The sequence below is a fragment of the Tupaia chinensis genome, unplaced genomic scaffold, assembly GCF_000334495.1.
Source record: "Tupaia chinensis unplaced genomic scaffold, TupChi_1.0 Scaffold000023_1, whole genome shotgun sequence".
NCBI classification, from domain to species: Eukaryota; Metazoa; Chordata; class Mammalia; order Scandentia; family Tupaiidae; genus Tupaia; species Tupaia belangeri.
In genome coordinates this window covers 4,150,197-4,162,268 of record NW_006159453.1, presented here as the reverse complement: position 1 = coordinate 4,162,268, position 12,072 = coordinate 4,150,197, and the positions used below count along the sequence as shown (strand labels likewise).

Below are 12,072 nucleotides of genomic sequence, written 5' to 3'. Positions count from 1 at the left end.
AAGTACAGGTATGGGCCACCACACCAAGTTCTTCTCTCACTCTTGTCAGTAAACAGGATCTTGCTCTTTTGCCTGGGCCAGCCTCCTATCTCAGCCTCCCACATCACTGGGATAACAGGTGCATGTTTAGGTTGGACCAGGAATCAAACTTGAGCCTTCCAGCCCACAGAGCACAGTCTTAGCAGCACATACCACCTTGACCGGGCCTCATTATGTTTATTTTTAAAATAATTTTTAGATATGTATCAAGCTACAAGATTTTGTCTTTTAAGAAAACTGGCAGCTGGTAACGCTTCATGCTTGCCATTATGCTTACAAATTTCAAGGCATGACTCCTTCGATATTACATTAGAAATTAAATAAAATCAACAAATAATTTTTGGGTCTTTACTATGTTGGAAATAAGAAAAATATATAAGGTATATAAAAAGAGAGGATGTAATTAATTATTGAATATTAACAAAAATGAACTTTTTTTTTTTTTTGGAGAGATTTTTCACTATAGGGCGCGTGCGCTCGCCAGACAGACAGAGAGAGAGACATTAGAGACAGAAAGCGAGAAATCACCCCCCAGGGGGGATGGTCACGCCACAATCCCTTCTCCTCCATTCTCCTCTCGGGATCTTGGGCACGCACGCACATGCGCCCGGCGTGAGTTTTAAGCCACCGGGTCCGGGACGCGAACCGCGGTCGACTGCGTGGGAGTCCAGCGACATAGCCATTACGCTAACTGCTGGTTCCCAAAAATGAACATTTATTGCATGCTCACAACATGTCCAGCTCTGTAATAAAAATGAACATTTATTGTATGCTCACAACATGTGCAGCTCTAAGAATTTATATGTATTAAATTACCTAATCCCAACAACCACTCTAGAAAGTAGGCACCATAATTATACTCATTTATCTATGGGGAAATTGAGGCTCAGAGAGGTTAAGCAATTTATCCGAGATCTCAAAGCTATGGAAGAGAGATAATTCATAATTCTAAGAATTTCTTAATCCCTTTGGGCTGCTATGGCAAAGTACCACAGACTGAGTAATTTAAAAACAACAGAAATTTGGGGCCAGTAAGTGACATGGTGGCTAAGGTGCTACATCCACCTGGCTGACTCCACAATTCTAGTCTCAGTTCCGGCAGTTTATAAGAAACACAAGGCCTGTGTTCATGCATGCCCAAAATCCCAAGAAAAGAATGGAGGAGGAAAAGAGATCGCATCATAGCCAACCCCTGGGGTAGGAGGGGAGTTATTTGTCACTTTCCCTCTCTCTGTCTCTCTCTGGCAAGCCCAAGCACGCTATGGGGGTTGGGGGGAAGAAGAAAGAGAGTGAGAGAGAGAGGGGGAAGGAACAAAGACAGACATTTATTGCCCTTAGTTCTGGAGGCTCACAGTTCTGAAAGTCCAAGACCAAGGGACCAGCAGATCTGGTGTCTGGTAAGAGCTTATCCCTTGTCATATAGATTGTGCTTCCTTGCTGTGTGATCCTGTGGGAAAAGGAAGGGACAAAATCCCTCAGGCCTCTTTTCTAAGTGCAATAATCCCATTGAGCACAGTGGAATACTCATGACCTAAAAACCTTCTGAAGGCCCCACCCCTTTTAATACCAATACATTAGGGATTAGATTTTAACATAATATTTTGAGGGAACACAAACATTTAAACCATAGCAAAGAATTCACAGAAAAGAAACTGAGAGGAGTCAGACAGTGGAGCAGGAGGAAAACACAACACGCTGCAAAACTGATCCACAGAGGAAGGTTCCCAGTTGGTGTCTGAAGATTCCCCCGGGGCATGGGCATGCATACAGCCATAATCCAGGGCTGACTGAGGCTGGGAGCCGATTGCAGTGTGAGGACCCTGTTAGAGGTGTGGTCTCTATTTCTGTCTCTATCTCTCACTCATGGAGGAAATAAATAAATTTTTTAAAAAAGTTATAATGGGACCAGGAGTTAGCGTAATGGCTATGTCGCTGGACTCCCACATAGTCAACCGCGGTTCACGTCCCGGACCCAGTGGCTTAAAACCCAAGCCAGGCACGTGTGCGTGCGTGCCCAAGGTCCCAAGAGGAGAATGGAGGAGAAGGGATTGTGGTGTGTCCATCCTCTCTGGGGGATGATTTCTCACTTTCTGTCTCTCTGTCTCTCTCTGTCTGTCTGGCGAGCGCATGCGCCCTATAGTAAAAACCTCTAAAACAAAAAAGAGTTATAAAAACTTCACAGATAGGATTTGAAGTGACCATTTTTACAGACTGATAAAATGTGGAGAGTGGAAAGATAAGGGGGAAAAGTAAGAAATTAGAAGGTGAAGTAAAATGAACAAAACCAAGACACTGGTAACCTGCTGAAGCCATGTGCAAATTTGATGAGAGGATCCCCTCAGAGCAAATAACTTCAAGGTTTAGGAAGGTGATTTTGTAAAAATATCTTGAGTCTACAGAAATCCAGTCATCATACTTGTTATAAAAACAAGTCACTGTAGGTTAGAATCCAAGTAGGTACAAATACTTTTAGTTAAGGATCTCAATATTTCCTTTTGGCTACTTGAGGCCTCACAAAGATCACAAATTAGATTTATACTGGCTTCTATTAAACATTTAGATTCATTCTAGATTAGACAAATAGAAAGTTTCATTCCATTCTGTTATTTAAGGTCTTAACAGGAAAAGAAAAAAAAAAAAATCCACCAATCTCCACAAAAGTTGTTCAGCTAAAACCATGGTGCCCTCTCAATCTTTTTTGTGTGTATGAAACGGTGGTAGAGGATTCTAGAAGTGCATCTTGCTTTTGCATCTGAAATTTAAATCCTACCATTTCTCTTCAGCAGCAAGAACACTGAACAGATCAGAGAATTTTACACGAGCGAAATCTTTCTCTAATTTTTAGAAATCATTTTGGAGTGGGACCAGCAGATGGCTTAATGGTTATGTTGCTGGACTCCCACGTCATCAACCACATCATGAGTTCCACGCCCGGCAGCTTAAAACTCATGGCGGACACGTGTGCGTGCATGCTCAAGATCCCAAGAGGAGAATGGAGGAGAAGGGATTATATCATGGCCATCCCCCTAGGAGGTGATATCTTGTTTTCTGTCTCTCTGTCTCTCCAGTGAGTGCATGTGTCTGATAGCAAAAATCTCTCTATAACAAAACAAAGCAAACAAAAAAAGAATTTTGGGGTTTCAGAGGATGAGAAGCAATACATAATGCTGTGATAGTAAATCATTTCCTCATCATCCTATGAAATATCCATCCAAGATTGTTTAAATTCCTCCCCTCAGAAGCCCCGAACCATGCTCACCTCCTATCCTTGGGAGACTGGACTGGCTGAGCTGCTCTCTGACCTGAGAAAAAGCATTGTGATGGGACTGTGTGCCCAGGCAGTGTCACAATGTGCTCATTTGGGGGCTGTGGAAATGTGGGCGGTTTGGGGGCTGGCAGTAACATCTCTCCTAATCACAAGACATGGAAACTTGCCCAGGTAGAGAGCTAATACCTCTAAAAATAGTGTTGCTTTTTCTTCCATCTCTGGATACAGATTACAGACAAACACTCATCTATTGTGTACTTGTTTTAGGTGATTAAAATATTATTCAAATGCATCTTACATTAGGAAATATCAAAACCTTACATGGAATATTTCAAGGTGGCCTCACTAGAGTGTCTCCCTACTCACCACGGGTTACACAATATCACCCTCAGTCAATGTGGGCTGCTGACGAACACGAATTCACCCTCCACGGCCCTAAAATAGAGTTATTACAGAAAAGTGAAGAACTAAACATTAAATTGGGGAAGATGGTAATCTAAGTATAAAACTCCAGAGACACAAGATAACTTATGTTTATTTCTCTTTAGTATTCTAGAAAAAAAAATTTTTCTAGCGATTTTAAAAATTCTGATGTTATAGAGAGAAAGGCAGTAATAAAAGCGTGGGTGGGGCTGCAGGAGAAGGTGGCGGTCTACACAGGAGTTAAAGCTCCTCATAATTTTCACTTGTTGGAAGAACTTGAAGGAAGACAAAAAGGAGTAGGCGATGGTACGGTTAGCTAGGGCTTTGAAGATGATGAAGATATGACACTTACAAGGTGGACAGGCATGATTATTGGGCCACCAAGGACAAATTAAGAAAACAGAACATATAGCCTGAAAGTAGAATGTGGACCTAAATACCCAGAAGCTCCTCCATCAGTTAAATTTGTAACAAAAATTAATATGAATGGAATAAATAATGCCAGTGGGATGGTGGATGCATGGAGCATACCAGTGTTAACAAAATGGCAAAACTCTTAGAGCATTAAAGTCGTCCTTCAAGAGCTATGACGTCTAATGATGTTCAAAGAAAATACGAAGCTTCCACAGCCACCAGGAGGACAAACATACAACAATTAATTTTAGAGGCTCTCAGATGTGTTTTAAATCAACAGCCTTCTACTCATGTAAATGCCTTGGTTAAATATCACAATGCAAATACCCACACATTAAGTGAAATAATTCCAGCTGGTAAACACGACCGGCCATTTGTAAGAATGTATTTAATATCTGTGCACCCGTTACGTTTTCAGGTAACGAGGGAAAATGCAGCACAATTCTTTTCTCTTGTTAAGGCGCTGTCATTTCAACGTGAGCCTGGAGTGCTCGAAACAGAATTCGAGTTTTCAAGATGAAAGCATGGCAAGAAGTGTCAGATGGCAGTGGTGTCAGCAGGTGTGTTTCTGAAAAGTGAAAAATCTCAAGAAGGAAAAACAGAAATGGTACGCTTTATCCATCTCGCTTAGTGAAAGAGCTGCAGTCGAAATTGTTTACAGTAGCAGGTACAATGAATATTGTCACAAATTATGCTAATTTTTGAAGTGGTGTGGGTGCTGACTCCTAGTAGTATCAAAAATATGTTCAGGATTGTTTTGATAGCTGTAATTATAATTAAAAAATGTTGGTGGGGTGTATTGATTAATTTCTGTTAAAAGCTGTTCCTGTGTGTTACATGTAACAAACATGGTAAATATTTGTTTACAGTTTTGTTTAACAAACCATGCATTAAAGTTGAAGTGAAGTCACCAAAAAGGAAATAGGTGTATGGATATGTGATTTTGAGATTAAAGTTAGTCTTAAAATGTAAATAAAATGTGGAATGTGTCCTCAGAAAGAAAAAAAAAAAGAGTGTGGGTTTTAGGTCAGGCAGCTTAGGTTCTACTCCTGGCTCTGTCACTTACTGGCAGCATGACTTTGAGCAATAACCTTGACCTTAACTATCTGCGCCTTAGGCTCCCCATCTGTGCAGTGGAGATGGCAATCGTATCTTCATCGTATTCTTACATGGATGAAATAAAACACTACAAGTACGATGTTTAAAACTATGCCTGGTGTAAAGGAAATCCTCAGCCAGCATGAACTAGTTACCCTGTTTGTATCATTCTATTCACTGCAGCAAGTTGTCAGCCTACCTCTTCTGAATTGCCAGGGATCTCTAGCTAGTTTAGGGTTGCTCTCAAACCATTTACTATATTCTCAAGTCCCTGATGATTTTTAAATCAGCAAATACCTGTGTCAAAGCAATTTCTTGAAAGCATTATTACAGAAAGCACAATCTTAAGTTCTAATTTAGCCAATGAAATCAACACTTAACATGAAATGATATCAGATCAGTGTAAATACAGTGTCATCGAGAGCATTTTTCCAAGCTGAAGAATACCGGGAACATTTAAGAGATCAGGATGTTTTTAATCTCCTATATGAGATGACAAGCCGTTCTTATGCTGTGGTAAAATGCTCCTCCCTTTGGACACACAAAGAAGTTCATCTCATCTGAACTCATCTTTTCCTCTGAGTATTTCTTTAGGACTGCAAGGATGGACGAGTGTAATACCTTTCTCACCCATCAAAAACATCACAGCTGGTGCCCGGTGCCACAGCAGAGATCACACTGACCCTCCACCCTTCCTCTCTGAGCATTTCCCTCTTCCCTTTTCAGGGTGAAGCTCTTCCTTCAGGAGTTTCTAGATTTTTTTTCCCCCTAATCCAACATGTTCATTTGGGTTTGCTCACTTGACCTTGTGGAGATCCCCACAGCCACTGGGCATCCTAGGTGAATCTGGCCTTGGTTGGGCTCTGCCGAAGACAGTGGACTAAGTGTGAAGCAGCCTCTCGCCCTATACCCTTGCCTTCCCATCAGGACATTCTTTAAATTATAAGCATCCTTTTTAAAAAGAGGTATGAAGATGTATGAATCCATCCTTTTATTCACTGACTCTAAGAGTCAACTTTTCTAGTGCATATCCTCTTGCCAGCATAAGGATGAGGAGGGGAAGGAAGGGGTGTTAATTCCTTGTAGAGCAGAAACATTAGACTTGCTGTATCCAGGCTGAAAAAAACAAACAAACAAACAAACAAACAAACAAACAAACAAAAAATCACAGCTGGCACTCCTGGAATAAAAGATGAGCTACCAAGAGAAAAGCAAATGAACTGATTTAGTCAGATTGTTATGTGACATGGGAGCCTTCAGAAATGACACAGAAACTCAGAGAAAACTATTTTTATGCCTGGGATTGGTGACGAATGGACAGCTGTGTAAAAATGTGGAGGGGGAGGGACTAGACTTTGCCAAGCTTATATACATATCTTGACAACAAAGTAAGAAATACGATGGGACAAAAGGGTAAAGCATAATGGTAGCAGACGGCGAGCAGAACTCAGAGGGGCCTGTCCGGATTCTCCTTGGCCTTCCGGGGCCGTATTCCTTCTTCCCAGGGAGGGGCTAGGATCTCTCATGAATGAGGGTCTTATGACCTACTATCAGACTAGGTAAATTAGAAAAATCCTTTGGATCAGCTCCTACTCAGAAAGGTAAGGAAGGGTAGAATAATATTTCTAGGTTTTATGGGATGATTTGGGGAAGGGAAATTCCAATTTCTCTCTCTCCTTCTCTCTCTCTCTCTGTCTTAGATTTCTTTTCCATAGGGCACATGCACACGCTGGAGACAGAAATAGAGGGAAAGTGAGAAATCACCCTCCCCCCCATGGGGTATGGCCATGCTGGAACCTCTCCTCCATTCTCCTTTCGGGCACGCATGCACACACACCTGGTATGCTTTTCTAGCTAGAGTCCAGGACTCAAACGGCGGAGTCAGTCATGTGGGATACAGTGACTTCACCCACCATATCACCTGCTGGCCCCAGGGAGTTCTCATTTCTCCGGCTCATTTTGTGGGAGAGAGAGGGACAGGGATCAGGAGGGCATGAGAAAATCAGAAAGAGCTTTCCGCTAAGGCCTATTTTTCTTTCGTTTAAAGTACTCAGCATGTGAAAATGCCATACTTTAGGGTGTTGTTTTTCTGAGTGTCAATAGAAGTAATCAGTGCAGTTAGCTCACAAGTACACACACACACACACACACACACACACACAACCATTCTTTAATATTAAAAAGGAAAAGATACTTTTGAGAATAAAAAGATAAAATGCAAAATATGTCTAATTACGTTAATAAAATGTTATCACACTGGCCATAATTCATGGTGCCTTTTCCTTGAAATCCCATTATCAGAAGCCCTCATTGCTAATAGACCGATACTAAATATTCCTCAGGAACAGGGATGGAAGGCTGTACATCCGACAGCATGCCTAGAAAACCATTCATAGAAAACAATGCTTGTAATACTAGGAAAGATTCAGGGAAGGACAGTTAAGAATACAGAGTTATCCTACCTATGTCCAACTAGTAGGAAGGAAAAAGTTAGCATGGTCAAGAACGGTGAAGTGTCTGAAATTTTGACCCTTCCTAGCAACTGAAACATTTGTCTGCCACCCTTTCTGGGCTGTCGATAGAAGACATAAGATTCGTAGATCAGAAACATGAAATCTGTACTACTTACAGCAAAAGCAGTATACAGGTATCAGCATTTGTGTATCAGTTCTTGAGCCCTGATTTTCACAGAGAGAGTCCAAGAGGGCCGGAAAGCAGCTACATACACAGTGGGTTGTACTACAGGAGAGGAACCCTGAGCCGAGGGAATGTGAGCCTCCTATAACGAGTACTAACTATATGTCTGCCCTTCACTCTGGGAACAACGTTATTGTTATGATTCTAGACAGTAAATATGCCAGCCTTTTACTTCAGAGGAAGACATTATTTCTACTTTTCAAGGCTACTCATTGTCCCAATATCTTTGATCCAGTCAGTGCCCCGATCACAAGATGTACAGAAACTCTGGCAACTCGTGGAGAACTGTCTTCCAACAGTTATCAATAAACACTCTGTCACTCCTTTGAATGCTCAGATGCCATATCTGTCGTATACCAGTTGCAACTATTTCTATAAGAATGTGTCAACCCCAGAGGCCAGCAGGAATCTGTAAAAGCAAGAGAACTGTTCCTCAGCATAGGGGAACACGGCTACGCTATTACCAGTGTGAATGGGCATTCTTTGGCCTATTAAAAATGAAAAGCACTCTATTATGACTGAAGTATATAAGAAGAGTAACTGAAGAAAACAGCAGGTGGCTTATTTTGGTTAACAGTCATCACAGGTGTTAATAGTCTGTAATTCCTCTCTCTTCCCAAGGAGAACATACTTATGATGGTTCTGCAATCTTTGACTGTAGAATAACAATTAAAATACTCTATTCTGTGGGATTTTATCTTTCTGGAAATATGGATAGGTATGACAAAGGAATCAGTGAAAGGAATTTGGAGTGATACTAGGATTAGAAAAGTAAAACAGTATTTTTAGTGTAGGACTTCTCGTAGCCATAAGCATGTTAACATGAATTGTGAATTTCCAAGAGTGATATAGTGTTTCCCAAGCAAATTTGATCACAGGTCTCTGTTTCTTAGAATATCACAAGAGATAGAGTGCTTTAGAAAGCTACCTAGAAATGGGACCAGCAGTTGGCGTAATGGCTATGTCGCTGGACTCCCATGTAGCTGACCACGGTATGAGTCACAGGCCCAGTGGCTTAATCCAATGCCAGCTGTGTGTGCGTTCGTGCCCAAGATCCCGAGAGGAGAATGGAGGAGAAGGGATTGCGGCATGGACATCCCCCTGGGGAGTGATTTCTCACTTTCTGTCTCTCTGGCGAGCACCTGTGCCCTATAACAAAAACCTCTCCAAAAAAAAAAAAAGAAAGAAAGAAAGAAAGAAAGAAAGAAAGAAAGAAAGAAAGAAAGAAAGAAAGAAGGAAGGAAGGAAGGAAAGAAGGAAAGGAAGGAAGGAAGGAAGGAAGGAAGGAAAAGAAAGCTGCCTAGGATCACCTCTCTAGAGGAATGGCCCTCACTCACTGGCCATAGATCGCAGAGGACAGTTGTACTTTGAGAAAGGATGGTTGACTGTCTGCTCTGCCCTAGACTGATTTCTTGTAGAGAGTAGTTAGCCCCCAAGGATGCCTTCTCACTTCCTTGATTAAATTCTGGAGCCTACATATATTGTTGACAGAAATCGAAGGAGGTTAAATATGTATCATTTTAAGTTCGATGTGAAAAATGTTAGCATTGAATAAGCCTCAAGAAATAATTTATCCCAACCCCTTCACTTTCAGATAAGGACTGAAGATATTAAAAGAATCATACCACAGGACCAGCAGTTAGCTTAATGGCTATGTCGCTGGACTCCCATGTGGTCGATCGTGGTTCAAGTCCTGGACCTGGTGGCTTAAACTCACTCTGGGCACATGTGCGTGCATGCCCAAGATCCTGAGAGGAGAACGAAGGAGAAGGGATTGCGGCGTGGACATCCCCCCTGGGGGGCGATTTCTCGCTTTCTGTCTCTCAGTCTCTGTCTTTCTGGAGAGCCTGGCGAGTGCATGTGCCCTATAGCAAAAACCTCTCCAAAGAAAAAGTCATCCCAAGTCACAAAGATATTCGTTGAAGGAGCCTGACTGAAACATAGGTCTCATTAATCCCAGTCAGTACTCTGTTCACTAAAAGCAGCAGAAGTAGCCGTTACTAATCACTATCACTGACACTGAAAAGGAAAACCACACTTTGTTGTTGTTCCTAGAGAGGCCAAAAAAAAAAAAACCCACATGATTTTAATTCAGGAAATTAAGAAATGACCTTCAAAAATACTCAAAAAATACATTGTATGTCACTATGGGTATTGGCTTTAATTGAGAGCACGTCTGAGTACGGCTATAGCATTTTCCAAATATACAAAATACTGACCACGATCATTTTCCAAAGAGAATCATGTTTATGCGAATAAACAAGAGCGTCTTCAATTTCACTACCCCGATAAGGTTTCTTAAACCTTCGATTTTCATGCCTCAGAGAGCAGCTTCATGGTCAAAAGAAAGAAACGATTCCTTAGGCTTAAAATAAGATGCTTTGTCAGGGTTGATGCCACTGAAATTTGAAGCAATTCAATGTTCGCTGTGATCTAAGAGGTTCCATGGTACCCTGTAGATGCACAGTAAGACGTGGTGTTTATAAAAGACCAAAAAATTTGAGTCCTGGGAAGAACGAGTTATCTTTCTTAGGAGGTACCCTGCAGATGCAGGGTAAGTAAGACGTGGTGTTTATAAAAGACCAAAAAATTGAGTCCTGGGAAGAACGAGTTATCTTTCTTAGGAGGTATTCATTCATGTATTTTTTTTAATAAATAAAGTTCTAAAGTATTTAAAACTGTTTCATTGTCTCTAAAATAATTTACTTTGTGGCTAGAGCCAGTAATTTGTCAGCTTAATTAATGAGTTAGTACATAACAAAGTTATTAGAGCAATGGCTGTAGGTACTTAATGAACAGCAAGCAACTATTATTTAGTAATGTGATTAAAGCAGTGATGTTTAGGTACAAAAATAAAGTTACTCCTGAGAATGTCAAGCTAATTGTTTTTAACTTGACGTTTATACTACATATTTTTACAGGAAACACACACACACACACACACCTATTTTCTCTCTACTATTAAAACCAACACATCTAGCCACCAAATGCGTGGGCTTCCCCACTTCCTCTCTGCACCAGTTCGACTCTCAGCAGACACCACCTTGATCCCCTATAATTTAACTCAGTGCGGACACTACCTATTTGGAAATAGCATCGGACCCCACAGATAGATCCCATAAGCCTGCTCTGCCAACCCCCAACTTCAATCGCAAGTGGCAGGTTCTCAGCTAATCCACCACTGACTACAAACTGGGGTTCCTACAATCCCCTATTTAGGCTCATTTGCTATAATGGCCCACAGAACGTAAGAAGAGAGTTTACTTTCTAGATTATTGTTTTTTTTATCATTTATATATATTTTTAGAGAAATTTTCGCTATGGGCACATGTGCTCACCCGAGAGGCAGAAAGCAAGAAATCATTCCCCCGGGGGGGGGGGGATGGCCACACTGTGATCCCTTTTGGGCATGCACACATATACATCCAGTGAGTTGTAAGTCACTGGGTCTGGGATGCGAACTGTGGTCATCTAGGTGGGAGTCCAGTGATGTAACCATTACACCATCTGCTGGTCCTGATTATTGGCTTTATTAAAGGGTAGGGTAGGAATGAACAGCTGGATGAAGAAAACACGGAGCAAGACCCAGAACTTGAGCACAGGAGTTCTGGTGCCTCGGAATTTTGGTGTACACCAACCTTCTAGCACATGAATTTGTCTGGTCCATTAACCTGGAAGCTCTCCCAAACATGTCCTTTTGGGTTTCTGTGGAGGCATCATTATATAGATGTGATCAATTAAGTTGGTCTTTAGTCCCCTGCCCTCTGGGAGGCTAGGGGTGGAGTCAAAAGTTCCGACTCTCTTATCACATAGTTGGTTTCAGTTGCAACCAGGCTCTTATTTGGTGGTTTCCAAATAAGAGAAAAATCACCTTATTAACATAAACTCTGGTGTGGCTAAAAAGGGTTTGTTACAGCTAACAAAAAGTGCTCTTCTTTTACCTTATATCACCATATATCATCACAATAAATATTTTTTGAAACTTATCTTTTTTTTTTTGAGAGGTTTTCGCTATAGGGCACATGCACTCGCCAGACAGACAGAGAGAGACAGAGAGACAGAAAGCGAGAAATCACCCCCCAGGGGGCATGGTCACGCTGCAATCCCTTCTCCTCCATTCTCCTCTCGGGATC

General features: G+C 41.5%; 1 long non-coding RNA gene and 1 pseudogene across 2 annotated transcripts; both read left to right on the top strand.

The window, feature by feature from the left end:
* Positions 1–3,444: 3,444 nt before the first annotated feature.
* On the top strand, positions 3,445–5,143 carry LOC114007237 (uncharacterized). 2 transcript variants are annotated; one of them, XR_003548854.1, is made up of 2 exons: positions 3,445–3,478; positions 4,605–5,143. It is a non-coding gene; the product is annotated as an uncharacterized LOC114007237 (long non-coding RNA). The 2 variants fall into 2 exon arrangements; XR_003548852.1 differs by having other exon boundaries at positions 4,563–5,143.
* On the top strand, positions 4,047–4,389 carry LOC106734549 (ubiquitin-conjugating enzyme E2 variant 2 pseudogene; annotated as a pseudogene).
* Positions 5,144–12,072: the final 6,929 nt, after the last annotated feature.